This window comes from Tursiops truncatus, chromosome 2 (assembly GCF_011762595.2).
Source record: "Tursiops truncatus isolate mTurTru1 chromosome 2, mTurTru1.mat.Y, whole genome shotgun sequence".
Lineage (NCBI taxonomy): Eukaryota > Metazoa > Chordata > Mammalia > Artiodactyla > Delphinidae > Tursiops > Tursiops truncatus.
Genome location: NC_047035.1, coordinates 97,207,822 through 97,223,810, shown reverse-complemented (window position 1 = coordinate 97,223,810; position 15,989 = coordinate 97,207,822). Strand labels below are relative to the sequence as shown.

The 15,989-nt window shown below is 35.8% G+C and overlaps 1 protein-coding gene and 1 pseudogene across 1 annotated transcript in view; one reads left to right on the top strand and one right to left on the bottom strand.

Annotated features, from left to right (window-relative positions):
* Positions 1 to 15,989, bottom strand: part of UNC13C (unc-13 homolog C) — a 406,907-nt gene that overhangs the window by 147,993 nt on the left and 242,925 nt on the right. The gene's annotated exons all lie outside the window — the stretch shown is intronic.
* Positions 4,426 to 7,626, top strand: LOC101338711 (protein phosphatase 1 regulatory subunit 14B pseudogene; annotated as a pseudogene).

Below are 15,989 nucleotides of genomic sequence, written 5' to 3'. Positions count from 1 at the left end.
TTATGTAGAAAAGAAAAAAGATACGTGCATACATACATGTGTATGCTTAGAATATTTCTGGAATACACAAGAAACTGGAAACAGTGGTTAAGTTGTCAGGTAACAAAAAGAAACTTTTCACAGAATATTTTTTGTACTGTTTTTAACCATGTACCTGTATTTTTAAAAACTAGTACTTATTTAAAAAATACAACTAGAAAAAGTAAAGAGCAAAATAAACAATTTAGGAAAATAATCAGTACTTAAAGCCTAGCTTAATAAATCCTCTAGGATGCAGGGTCTTCTTAGAGAAGAAAATTAGAGAATAAATGATTGATACACTTCTATAACTAGAGAGGAGGAGATCCAACATAAGCAGAAAAAAAAGTTAAATGGCACAGAATCAATAATAAGATGCATAATAAAGAGAACAATCTTTTAGTGGGAGAGAGAGGAAAGCAAGTATGAAGTTAAGAAAATTCTCTACTAGTGAGAGATACTCACATCTAGGTACTAATGAATAATAATATAAATAAAAGTAAATAATAAAACATATGCCAAAATGTTTGAAAGACAAAATAAAGGAAAAAAATCTTTTAGTCTTATGAACAGAAAAGCAAGTATATAAAATTATTTAAAGCACACTGACCTGTGATCCCTCATTCCCTAGAGGCTATGGATAACAAAACAACATCTACAGAGTCGTGAGAGGAAAATCTGCAGTGGACCGAAGAATTTTATATATGATTTGTTTTTGGCATGAGGGCACTACATACAGCTGAATGCTCTACTAATCAACATGCAAGATGTGGAGGGATGGTTCCTTCTTTCATGAAGCATGTAGATAAACCATAAAGTGATACATCTTATCATGAATCATTTTTCGTTACAGAAATAAATCTATTACTGGACACAAGGAGTTCTTTGTTCTAGCCTCTCTCCCCTCAGGCCAAACTTGTACCAGATTCAGAAATCTAATTAAATAGGAATTACAATTTTTATTAAAGGATAAAACAGCCACCATCTATGCGAAGAAAACTGACTGAATGAAAAGATCCCAAAGGTTATTATGGTACCTCTGGATAACTCTTCTCCCCTATGTACTTGTAATGTTAAATAAGAATGATTTTTCATGTTTTATTCTGGAAATGAAGATACATATTCACTGAAAAATTTCAAACAATACAGAAAAGTTCAAAGAAAATATAAATAATACCATAAATCCATGATTCACAGATATGTTGTTAAACTATGCTGAGTACCCTCAGGATAACACTGTATGAATTTACGTATCTAAAATATATGGGTGCATACAATGTATAAATGCTTATGTTCTATAACCCACCCTTTCACTCACAGTCTTCCATGCCAATAAAATTAATGTCATCATTTAATATGGTTTTAAAAACTATGCTTTTGTATTCTTGGGCATACACTTCTACATATTTCTGTTATATTTCTCCAGATCCGGCTGAGCTTAGAGAATAAAGACTTTCTATTCATTCATCATACGAACTTCATCAAGGGTTGATACACAAAAAGTGAGTTTCAGATGGATTGTGATCTAAAATAGAAAGGTAAACAATAAAGCTTTTAGAAGAAAAGTAAGAGATTATTTTCATAATCTTGGGTAGGCAAAGATTAATTAAAGAGGACGAACAGTACTACTAATAAAGGAGGTTATTGATAATGCACTGTTTAAACTTAAAACTCTATTTTTCAAAAGAAATCATTAATGACATGTTAAAAGGCCATACTACCCAAAGCACTAACAGGTTTAATACAATCCCTATCAAAATACCATGACATTTTTCACAGAAAACTAGAACAAATATCCTAATTCATATGAAACACAAAAGACTCAGATAGCCAAAGCAATCTTGAGAAAAAAGAACAAAGCTGGAGGTATCACACTTTGAGACTTTCAGAAGATACCACAAAACTACAGTAAATCTAAACAGCCTGGTACTGGCACAAAAACAGATACACAGATCAGTGGAACAGGATACAAGCCCAGAAATAAGCCCACACACCTATGGTCAATTAATCTACAACAAGGAGGCAAGAATTATTCTGGAGACAGGACAGTCTCTTTAACAAGTGGTGCTGGGAAAACTGGAAACTACATGTAAACAGTGAGATTAGAACATTTCCTCACACCATAAAGAAAAATAACTCAAATGCATTTAAAAATTAAAAAAAAACAAGCAAAAGGCAACAAAAATAAAGAAAATAAGTAGAATATTTCTATAAATGAAGACGAGAACCCTAAAGCTCCTAGAAGAGAACATAGCAGAACACACTTGACATAAAAACGTAGCAATATTTTATTGGCTGTCTTCCTAAGGCAAAAGATAAAGCCAAGATAACATAAATGGAAGCTAAGTAAACTTAAAGCTTTTGCACAGCAAGGGGAACCACTGAAACAAATGAAAAAATCTACTGAATGGGAGAAAATATTTGCTAATGATATGACTAACAAGGGGTTTGATTACAAAATATATAAAAAGCTCATACATACTCAACTCAAAACAAACAACAACCAAAAAACACCAGCAACACAATCAAAAAAGGGTGAAGACCTGAATAGACTTTTTTCAAAAGAGAACATCAGATCGCCAACAGTCCATGAAAAGCTGTCAACTATGTAATTATTATAGAAATGCAAATAAAAACAGGTACCACGCCTCATCTGTCAGAATGGCTATCATCAAAAAGTCTACAGGGCTTCACTGGGTGGCACAGTGGTTTAGAGTCCACCTGCTGATGCAGGGGACATGGGTTCGTCCCTGGTTCGGAGATCCCACATGCCGCGGAGCGGCTAGGTCAGTGGCCATGCCGCTGAGCTGTCCGAGCGTCTTAGGGCCGTTATAGCCTGCTCCACAATGGGAGAGGTCCAAACATTAGAGCACGAGTGCCCACGTACAGCAAAAGAAAAAAAAAATATCTTGTCTCAAATAAAAAAGTCGGTGAGGATGTGAATGTGAGCCGGTCTGTGTGCATTCTTGGTTCTGCGAGAGTGAGATGTAAATTAGTGCAGCCAGCTATGGAAAACAGTATGAAGCTTCCTCAGAAAACTAAAACCAGAACTCCATATGATCAGCAAGTCCCAGCTTGCCTGGTCTAAGGTACATAATTCAGAGCGAAGATGAAAACTCTAATTCAGAAAGATACTGCATCGCTCGCATGTTACTTAGCAGCATTTATACAATTTATGTCCTTGAAGGCATCAGTTGTGTAGCATGCAACAGATCCTCAAGAAGTTAGGTATATATCAATATAATATTTTGCTCACTAGAAAGAAATGGTTCGCTATTTGCAGCAACATAGATGAACCTAGAAACACTATGCTTAGTAAAGAATACAGAGTCGCTAAAATAGAATATACAAGTTGAATGTATATGCAAAACGAAAACTCACAAATTGAGAAAACAAACTAGTGGTATACACAGAAGAGGGAGGGGGAGAGCATTAGAGGTATGCATTAGAGATAAAACTGCTATAAAATAGATAGCAACAAGGATATTTGTATGCACAGGGAATAGAGCCATTATCTTGTAATAATTTTAATGAAGTATATCTGTGAAAATACTGATCACTAAGCTGTATACCTGGAAAACTAATATAAGATGTAAATCAACTATCTCAATAAGACATTTATTAAGAGAGTAAAAGCAAGTCATAGACTGAGAAAATTTTGCAATACAAATATCCAACAAAAGGCTAATCTACAATATATAAAGAGCTTAAAATTTTTAAGAAAATGTCTAGAGCTCAATTAAAATGGACAAATTGGAAACGTAGCTCACAAAAGAAATAGCCAATGGCCAAACCTTATGAAGAAGTATTTCACTTTCTTTAGTCATCGGGAAAGCAGAAATTAACCTACAATTTTAATTATCATTACACGTCTATCAAAAATGGTTAGAATGAAAAAGACAGGCAATAGCAGTTGTGGGGGATGTGGAGCAGTTGGAAACTTGTATACACTGTCATGGGCCAGTAACAGGTATAATCACTTGTGGAAAACTAGTTTGTAAATATCTACTAAACTGAACTATGCATCTCTATGACTTAGTAAGTCCACCTCTTGGATATATCCATACAGATATGTGTACATATATATCTGCTGAAACGTGACTAAGAACATCATAGCACCACTTTAATGTCTAAAATTGGAAACTACCCATATACCTCAATGTAAAATGAATATAATAAATAGTGGCATATTTGTACATGGAACATAATCGGTAATCAGAATGGAACAGACTATGTGGGTAATATCTCAAAAAAATATGTTCAATGAAAGAATCTCAGCACAAAATAGAACGTATTCTAGGTTTGATGTAAATGAAGCTCCACAACAGGAAAAGTATTATATCATGTTAGAAGTCAATAGTGAGTAATTTTATCAGAGGCGTTAGGTAGTGACTGAAAAGGAACATGATGGGGACTTCTGAGGTTCTGTTAACAGGTAAGTGCACTGTGTATAAATCTATCCAGCTGGACACCTATTATTTGCACAATTCTCTATGCATGTTATAGTTCATAATGTGTACTCAGTAAAAATATACCTCATCCTTTAGGCATTGGTCACTGATTGAAGGTACTTCATGTACTGGAGGATTTTATGACATATAAATTACACTGATGTCATCTGCACTATATCTAGGCAACACTTTTCAGAATAGACAGAGTATGAAAAACACAGCACGTTGGTATTTTCCCCCTTCTTATTGAACTTACCATCAATAAAATTCCACCTGAAAGTTAAAATACTAGTCAAATATTTTGTTTACATTTGCAATACTACCTTTATATAATCAATCGTCATATTCATTTACCTAAATTTTTCATTGTGTCAGCTAACAAATTTTTATGTGAAAATTAAGACAAAGAGATCAATATATGTAGGGAACTATTTAAGCACAGACTTATTCGTTTCTTTCTCTTCCTTTTTATTTATTCATACTACATTGTATTTAACTTAATTCAACAACTATTATTGATTGTTTTGATGTGCAAGCCACATATTGTGCTATGGGAATACAAAGAAGCCTAGGATATCATCCCCACATTTAAGCAAAAGTATAGAAAAACTCATGTCTTGGGGTTAGGATGGATGCACTGGAGGAAAGATTTGAGACAGCAAGGGAGACAGAGACATAATATTTGTCTTGAATCCATCACTTACTGCCCGGTCAACTTGGGCAAACCATTTTACTCCTAGAAGGCTCAGTTTCCTCTTGTGTAAAATGGGACTGTAACTCTATCCCCCTTTCAGGTTGTTTTGTGAAAACAGTGAGATAACACTGTAAAATGTGCCATCACTGAAATATACTTTTATAAATGGCAGTATTGTAACAATTAATTGTAGTTATAACAAGAACTACCATATTAAAAGGCTATTACAGTAACTTGGTTAAAAAGGATTAGACACAGAAAATGACATTGTTTAGCCAATTTTTCATCTCTATTATTCAGAATAGTGATTGTACAATATTTTATTTTGATATAATGTAAAATTATAGAAAGGTTGCAAGACTAGTACAATGAACTCCCATATATTCTTTACTCAGACTCAACAATGGTCAATATTTTGCCAAATTTGCATTATGGTCTCTATTTCATATATATTAAATATATATACACATACATTCTAGTATGTATAAAAATATATAATATTTTATGAAATATGGTAAGGGAACTATCCATGGATTTCTATGTTCTTGAATGTTTGTATGTATTGAATTTGTCAAACAATTTTTCAGCATCCATGGAGACTATTAATCTGCATTTTCTTCTTATGCCTATTAATATGTTATATGGTATTAGTGGATTTCCCAATAATAAACTAGCCTTTTGTCTTAGTCTGTGTGGGCTGCTATAACCAAATGCCATAGACTAGGTGGCTTATAAGCAACAAACATGTATTTCTCACAGTTCTAGATCTAGGAAGTCCAAGGTCAAGCCTCCAGCCATGGTCATGTTCTGGTGGAGGCCGTTTCGGTCTTGCAGAATGTGACTTCTTTTATCTTCACAGTGTGGAAGGGGCTTGGTAGTTTTCTGGGGCTTTTTTAAAAAAGATCCTAATCACTTTATGACTAGAGACCCTGAAGATATCTCCGTTATCTTTAAGATCCAATAAATTTACAAGGATCTGTTTCCAAGTTGACAATTCCAAGTTGATTTTCTAGTATTAAGTCAGCCTTGTCAATTTGTACCTGGAAGTCTTTTATTTCTATAAAATTTTCTTTTATTACAGTTTTAAACATAAAATTCTATTGCTTTCTTTTCTTTTTCCTTCTCCAGGGACTCTATTTCCACATATTAGATTTTCTTTACCTATCTTCCATTTCAACAACTGTCTCTGACTCTCTTTACTTCTTTGGAAACTCCAATTACACATATAAGAAGTTATCACTTGCTAGTATTAGTCCCATGCTGACCTCTCACTCAGCTCGGGAGTCATACTAATGATTCCTTGTATTTTCTTATTAACTCTTACTCTAATCAAGCTATAATGTGGAGACTCCCCCCCCCTTTTTTTTATCATGTTAACCCTAGTGTTTACATCAGTGTTTGTAAAAAGTAGGAGCTCAAAAAACTTTGAATAAATGAATTGGAATTAATCATTCAAGGGCTAAAAGGATTGGCTAAATAACTATGGAGACCACTACATATAAATAATTATCTTATGATGTATTCTTGGTGACTGAATATATATATATAGGATAATCTGAGGATGAGTGAGTCACAAAATAGTACAGTTCATTTGAAATCTGGGAATTTACCCTGTTCTCTTCACTGTCTCATTAGTTATCATTTGTTTTTTGGTTCATTTATTGCTTCTTTCAAGCTGAAGTACCTCACAGACTTATTCCAAAAGCAGATAACAATAGCATCAATACATACTGCATGACACTGAATGCTGCTACCAGATAAATATTATCAATTTAATATACAGAAAAAATTCTAGGGATTGGTGAGGAGGGGGCGGGGTGTGGCCAGGCCAGCTCTGGGGACGCCACATGCTGCATCTGCCCACAGGCACGCCCGCCGCCGCTGCCCTTGCTGCAGAGCCATGAGGAGCCCTGTGGAGCTGAGCTCATGAGCTAACCCTAGCCAGGGGCCTGGAGCCAGCCGGCAGGCATCCTGGAGGCGGCAGCACAAGGAGGAGCCTGACACACATACTTGGCCCTGTGGGGGGTGTGGCGTTGGTGGCTCCAGCCCCTGGACCAGGGAGTGGTGGCCCAGGACCCCGCATCTACTTTCAGAGCCACCCTGGGGCTGCAGGCGAGGGCCCAGGTGGTGCAGACGATGAGGGACCAGTGAAGCGCCAAGGGAAGGTCACAGTCAAGTACAACTGCAAGGAGCTACGGAAGCGCCTCAACCTGGAGGAGTGGATCCTGGAGCAGATCGCTCACCTCTACAACTGCCAGGAAGAGGAGATCCTGGAGCTGGAAATTGATGTGGATGAACTCCTGGACATGGAGAGTGATGAATGACACCCGAGCTGCCAGGGTCAAGGAGCTGCTGGTTGACTGTTACAAACCCACTGAGGCCTTCAGCTCTGGCCAGCTGAACAAGATCAGGGGTATGCAGAAGCTGAGCACACCCCAGAAGAAGTAAGGGTCCTCAACCCAGGTGAACCATGGCTCCCACAGGACAATTGCTGACCCCCAATCTCGTAGCAACAGCAATACCAGGGGAGCCCTGTGGCCAGGCCTGGTGCCATGAGCAGGGCTCCCCATGCCCCTGGCCCAGGGGCCTCTTCCCTGCACCCTCAGTTTTCCATTTTTTGGGTTTTATTATTATTAAACTGATGGGACTTTTTGTGCTTTTATATTGACTGTGGTGCAGGCCCTTTAGCAGAGCTAGGATATGCCTTTGATGCAGTTAAAAAAAAATTCTACTGTATATATAGCAAATCAGCTTCCATTATCCTTGGAGCTAGACAATAAATGAAAATTTTAGTGAAGCATGTTATTATAGAAGTTTTAAGATATAGAGAAAAATCAATGTGTGAAGACCTCTGAAATTGTTTATGCTTTAAAAGTACTCCATTTGTGAGTTCTTAATACCTTTTCATCAGTCAGGAAAATAGTGAATAAAGTTGCATTTCTCTTAGTGTTACATTAATTTAACTCTCATTTCTACCAAAAAATCCAACAAATTTATCTGAAGCAGTACTGCCTATATATGTGTGGGGTTGCTGTTGAGAAACTAAGCTGTTCAAATGAAGTCAAGTAAAAGGCTTTTAAACTTAAGACCTGTCTTTTTCCTTGTACTAACTACAGCCACTATAAAGTTTAAAAAATATTTACTCATATACAATACATTTTGGTCCTTTAGAAGAATCAATTAAATCCAAATAAAAAATATATCAATCTGATGCTTTATCTACACAGTTAATTGATTACTAAATATATACTAATTGTAATATTTATTTTTAAGATTGGGAAGATTAATACTTCACTAAAATATCAATATAAAATAATTGGACCTGCCTCTGCAGCAGACCCTCCAACACTAACACAGAATAGGCTTTTGTTTCCCCTGGCTGCTTTCACTAAGGCATGACCCACAGGAGTCTCCTCTTAATGTCCAGAGATAGCCTCATCCACCAGAGAGCAGACAGCAGAAGCAAAAAGAACTACAATCCTGCAGCCTGTGGAAAGAAAACCACATTCACAGAAAGAAAGACAAAATGAAAGGCAGAGGACTATGTACCAGATGAAGGGACAATATAAAACACCAGAAAAACAACTAAATGAAGTGGACATAGGCAACCTTCCAGAGAAAGAATTCAGAATAATGATAGTAAAGATAATTCAGGACCTTGGGAAAAAAAATGGAGGCAAAGATCAAGAAGATGCAAGAAATGTTTAACAAAGACCTAGAAGAATTAAACAACAAACAAACAGAGATGAACGATAGAAAAACTGAAATGGAAAATACACTAGAAGGAATCAATAGCAGAATAACTGAGGCAGAAGAACGGATAAGTGACCTGGAAGACAGAATGGTGGAAATCACTAGCACAGAACAGAATAAAGAAAAAAGAATGAAAAGAAATGAAGACACCCTAAGAGACCTCTGGGACAACATAAAACGAACCAACATTTGCATCATAGGGGTCCCAGAAGGAGAAGAGAGAAAGGACCTGATAAAATATTTGAAGAGATTATAGTCAAAAACTTCCCTAACATGGGAAAGTAAATAGCCACCCAAGTCAAGGAAGGGCAGAGTCCCAGCCACAATAAGCCCAAGGAGAAACATGCCGAGACACACAGTAATCAAACTGACAAGAGTTAAAGACAAAGTAAAATTATTAAAAGCCAAAAGGGAACAACAACAAACAACATACAAGGGAACTCCCATAAGTTAACAGCTGATTTCTCCGCAGAAACTCTACAAGCCAGAAGGAGGTTGCAAGATATACTTAAAGCGATGAAAGGGAAGAATCTACAACCAAGATTACTCTACCCAGCAAGGATCTCATTCAGATTCAATGGAGAAGTCAAAAGCTTTACAGACAAGCAAAACTAAGAGATTTCAGCACCATCAAACCAGCTCTACAACAAACGCTAAAGGAACTTCTCTAAGTGGGAAACACAAGAGAACAAAAGGACCTACAAAAACAAACCCAAAACAATTAAGAAAATAGTCATAGGAACATACATACCGATAATTACTTAAATGTGAATGGACTAAATGCTCCAAACAAAAGACACAGGCTCACTGAATGGATACAAAATCAAGACCCATACATATGCTGTCTACAAGAGATCCACTTCAGACCTATGGACACATACAGACTGAAAGTGAGGGGGTGGAAAAAGATATTCCATGCAAAAGGAAAGCAAAAGTAAGCTGGAGTAGCAATACTCATTATCAGATAAAATAGACCTTAAAATAAAGAACGTTACAAGAGACAAGGAAGAACACTCCATAATGATCAAGGGATTAATCCATAAAGGAGATACAATAATTATAAATATATATGCACCCAACATAGGAGCACCTCAATACATAAGGCAACTGCTAACAGCTATAAAAGAGGAAATCAACAGTAACACAATAATAGTGGGGGACTTTAACATCTCACTTACACCAATGGACAGATCATCCACACAGAAAATTAAGGAAACACAAGTTTTAAATGACACAATAGACCAGATAGATTTAATTGATACTTATAGGACATTCCATCCAAAAACAGCAGATTAACTTTCTTCTCAAGTGCACACACAACAGTCTCCATGACAGATCACATCTTGGGTCACAAATCAAGCCTCAGTAAATTTAAGAAAACTGAAATCATATCAAGCATCTTTTCTGACCACAACTCTATGAGATTAGAATTACAGGGAAAAGAAAACGTGAAAAACATAAACACATACAGGCTAAACAATATGTTACTAAATAACTAAGAGATCACTAAAGAGGAAATCAAAAAATACCTAGAAACAAATGACAATGAAAACATGATGATCCAAAACCTATGGGATGCAGCAAAAGCAGTTCTAAGAGGGAAGTTTATAGCAATACAATCGTACCACAAGAAACAAGAAAAATCTCAAATAAGCAATCTAACCTTACACCTAAAGGAGCTAAAGAAAGAAGAACAAATAAAATGCAAAGTTAGTAGAAGAAATCATAAATATCAGAGCAGAAATAAATGAAATAGAAACAAAGAAAACAATAGCAAAGCTCAGTAAAGTTAAAGGGTGCTTTTTTGAGAAGATAAACAAAATTGATAAACCTTTAGCCAGACTCATCAAGAAAAAGAGGCAGAGAACTCAAAGCAATAAAATTAGGAATGAAAAAGGAGAAGTTACAACGGACACTGCAGAAAAAAGCATCATAAGAGGCTATTACAAGCAACTCTATGCCAATGAAATGGACAACCTGGAAGAAATGGAGGAATTCTTAAAAAGGTATAACCTTCCAAGACTGAACCAGGAAGAAACAGAAAATATGAAAAGATCAATCACAAGTAATGAAATTGAAACTGTGATTAAAAATCTTCCAAAAAACAAAAGTCCAGGACCAGATGGCTTCACAGGTGAATTCTATCAAACATTTAGAGAAGAGCTAACACCCATCCTTCTCAAATTTTTCCAAAAAATTGCAGAGGAAGGAACACTCCCAAACTCATTCTATGAGGCCACCAGACACCAAAAACCAGACAAAGATACTACAAAAAAGGAAAATTACAGACCACTATCACTGGTAAATATAGATGCAAAAATCCTCAACAAAATACTAGCAAACAGTATCTAACAAACATTAAAAGGATCATACACCATGATCAAGTGGGATTTATCCAAGGGATGAAAGGATTTTTCAGTATACACAAATCAACTAATGTGATAAACCATATTAACAAACTGAAGAATAAATCCATATGATCATCTCAATAGATGCAGAAAAGACTTCTGACAAAATTCAACACCCATTTATGATGAAAACTCTCCAGAAAGTGGGCATAGAGGGAACCTATGTAAAATAATAAAGTCCATATACCACAAACCCACAGCAAACATTATTCTCAATGGTGAAAAACTGAAAGCATTCCTCTAAGATCAGGAACAAGACAAGGTTGCCCACTCTCACCACTCTTATTCAACATAGTTTTGGAAGTCCTAGCCACAGCAATCAGAGAAGAAAAAGAAATAAAAGGAATACAAATTGGAAAAGAAGAGGTAAAACTGTCACTGTCTGCAGATGACATGACAGTATACATAGAGAATCTTAAAGATGCTAACAGACAACTACGAGAGCTAATCACTGAATTTGGTAAAGTAGCAGGATACAAAATTAATGCACAGAACTCTCCTGTATTCCTATACACTAATGATGAAAAATCTGAAACAGAAGTTAAGGAAACACTCCGATTTACCATTGCAACAAAAAGAATAAAATACCTAGGAATAAACCTACCTAAGGAGACAAAAGATCTGTATGCAGAAAACTATAAGACACTGATGAAAGAAATTAAAGATGATACAAACAGATGGAGAAATATACCATGTTCTTGGATTGGAAGAATCAACATTGTGAAAATGACTATACTACCCAAAGCAATCTAGAGATTCAATGCAATCCCTATCAAACTACCACTGGCATTTTTCACAGAACTAGAACAGAATATTTCACAATTTGTATGGAAACACAAAAGAGCCCAAATAGCAAAAGCAATCTTGAGAAAGAAAAACAGAGCTGGAGGAATCAGGCTCCCTCGGATTCCAGACTATACTACAAAGCTACAGTAATGAAGACAGTATGGTACTGGCACAAAAACAGAAATATAGATCAATGGAACAGGATAGAAAGCCCAGAGATAAACCCACACACATATGGTCACCTTATCTTTGAGAAAGGAGGCAAGAATATACAATAGAGAAAAGACAGCCTCTTCAATATGTGGTGCTGCGAAAACTGGACATCTACATGTAAAAGAGTGAAATTAGAACATTCCCTAATACCATACACAAAAATAAACTCAAAGTTGATTAAACACCTAAGTGTAAGGCCAGACACTATAAAACTCTTAGAGGAAAACATAGGAAGAAAACTCTTTGACATAAATCACAGCAAGATCTTTTTTGACCCACCTCCTAGAGAAATGAAAATAAAAATAAACAAATGGGACCTAATGAAACTTAAAAGCTTTTGTACAGCATAGGAACTAGAAACAAGACGAAAAGACAACCTTCAGAATGGGAGAAAATATTTGCAAACGAATCAACAGACAAAGGATTAATCTCCAAAATATATAAACAGCTCATGCAGCTTAATATTAAAAAAACAACCCAATCAAAAAATGGGCAGAAGACCTAAATGGACATTTCTCCAACGAAGACATACAAATGGCCAAGAGGCACATTAAATACAAGTCAAAACTACAATGAGGTATCACCTCACATCAGTTAGAATTTGCATGATTAGAAAATCTACAACAACAAATGCTGGAGAGGGCATGGAGAAAAGGGAACCCTCTTGCACTGTTGGTGGGAATGTAAACTGATACAGCCACTATGGAGAACAGTATGGAGGTTCCTTAAAAAACTAAAAATAGAACTACCATATGACCCAGCAATCCCACTGATGGGCATATACCCAGAGAAAACCATAATTCAAAAAGACACATTCACCCCAATGCTCATTCCAGCACTATTTACAATAGTCAGGTCATGGAAGCTACCTAAATGCTTATCGACAGATGAATGGATAAAGATGTGGTACACATATACAATGGAATATTACTTAGCCATAAAAAGGAATGAAATTGGGTCATTTGTAGAGATGTGGATGGACCTAGAGAATGTCATACAAAGAAGTCAGAGAGAGAAAAACAAATTTCCGAATATCGTATATTAACGCATACATGTGGAATCTAGAAAAATGGTACAGATGAAGCAGTTTGCAAGGCAGAAATAGAGACACAGATGCAGAGAACAAACATATGGACAGCAAGGGGGGAAAGCCGGGGTGGGGGGGGGGGTTGTAGTGGGATGAATTGGGAGATTGGGATTGACATATACACTAATATGTATAAAATACATAACTAATAAAAAAAATTTGGAAAGTACTTGCAAGGCAGTTTATATCTCAGAATGAATTTCTCTACTCCAGGAAGATTTCTTTCAAGTAGCTAATAAAAGGTGAACACATCAGCAGAAAAATCGTCAAACTCATGAATGGAAAAGGAAATACAAATGACTAGACAGGAAAAGATGATCAACTGTACTTGTTGTTAGAAAACGAAAATCCATTCCCAAGATAATCTCACCCAGGAGATTGATAACAATTAAGCATATTGATAATACCTGGTATTGGCAAGATATGGAGAAGCAGACACTTTCAAAACCATTAACAGAAATCTTTAATGATACAACCTTACTGGAAATTACTATCAATACTGGATTTACATTTCTTAGCCCACTGCTTTTTTCTCTTCGCAATCACTACTGTCTTCATTTTTTGTGACCTTGATAACTATGTAGATGACCTAGTTAGTGTCTTGGTTCTCAGCTCTGAGCTCCACTCTCCCTTGGGTTTGTCCTCCCTCCCACAACAGCCATCCCTTTCTATGGTCTGACCTTAGATCATGTCGGTACCAACAAGTGTACTCACTCTAAATCCCAATTTTTAGCATTCTGCTCTTTGAAAGGCATCGTGCTCTCTGACTACTACTTTACCTCGCTCCCTCTTATATCCACTGAGACCCACATTTTCTCTCTAAATGACCTCATTCATAACTTTACTTTCTCTTTAACTACCTGAGAGTCTACGGTCCATGACTGTAATCTCTTTCTTTACATATACCCTCAAATACTTGGCGTCTCCCTCTGTCATACTCTCCTGGCCAAGGACAAACCTGTGTAAAACCAATTCCTTATCTCGCCTGTGCCTGTATGCTAGTGTCTCAACAGGACTGGAAAAAACATCACCATGCTGGCTGTTGTTATCTAAAATAATGGCCACAAATGTCAAAAGGGCCCTCCATATGGACAGCCATCTCCACAGTTCACTAAGCACTTGGTCCCTATGCTCTGAGAGTATTATTTTATATTCCTGTTCTTCTCTTTCCACAAACATACAAGAACCCTTGTCCTCTCTTCACTCTTAGCAGATCACTGAGATTCCACTACCACACTTACCATTTTGCCTCCTAAAGCCATGTACTTTTCCTCTCCTCTTGCTACTATGACTGAACTACCTCTACTACTACCTAAAGCTAAGCAGTCCACTTGTGTACTGAATAATAGCCAACTTCTCCCACTCAAAGACTTGGCTGTTGCAATCATGTACTATCTCTTCTGCATCATAAATTTTTCCTCTGTGCAACTGAATTATTCCCATAACCACAAAAACATGACATATTTCTATTATAAAATGGATTTTTAACACTAAAATGAAAACCAAAGGGATCAAAGAATTAACATACATACAGAAATAACATTAGAAACTAACAACATATTTTGCTGGATAACATTGAAACTAAAAGAAACCATAAAGATAGATCATATGATATAAAAAAAACCTTATAACAAAAATAATGCAATTTAAATGGAATCCATCCTGAAAAAAATATATGCAGCAATAGTTTTAAAAATTAAAAGCTATATTGTATAAAGAAGCCATAGATATTAAAAATTAAAATAGTATTCATTGAATTAAAGACCAATATTTCAAGGGCAGGGACATGAATTAAAAAAAAACAAGTAAAATTAGTTAACAAACATATGAAAAAATGTTCAATTCTTTAGTTATGAAAGAAATTCAAAGTATAAACACATAACGAGGTACCACTTTATTAAAACAGCAAACTTAAAGTCTTTCCAATATTCTATTCTGTTGAAGGTGGGCTGAAACAAGCATAGCCATCCCCTGGTGACAGTGCACACTGGTGAAAACTTCAGTACATGATTTGGTAACACATTTCAAGAAATATACACAGTATTAATCATACTGTTGATATTCAATGATTCTACTGGGAATTTGCCCCAAGGATGTAAACAAAATGAGGAAAAATCATAATACAAGAACATTTTCATTGTAGCGTTATTCATTGTAATTTAAAGAATGCTATTAACCTGATTATCCAAAAATAGAAAGTTGGTTAAAAAGCTGAGGTTTACGGATGTGGTGAAATATTATGTAACTACTGAAAAGATTCTGAAACTCTATCAATATGCCAAAATTCATAAAACATGAAAAAATACAGAAGTGCATTTATGCTATTATTACAGTTATACAAAATTCTGTGTGCATATGAAGCAGTAGAACATGGAGAAGAAGGATCATGGCTAACTTAAAAATCTATTTCTGTTATGATTATTGAACAATAAAACATAAGTTAAATAAATTCAAAATTACCAACAAAGGAACCATTTTTCTTGCATCGTGAAGCAGAGAATTATTGTTTCTATTTTATATTTTAATTGAAGCTTTAGATTACCCAGTCTAATGAAAACTGGCAAAGGCACTGGCTTCTG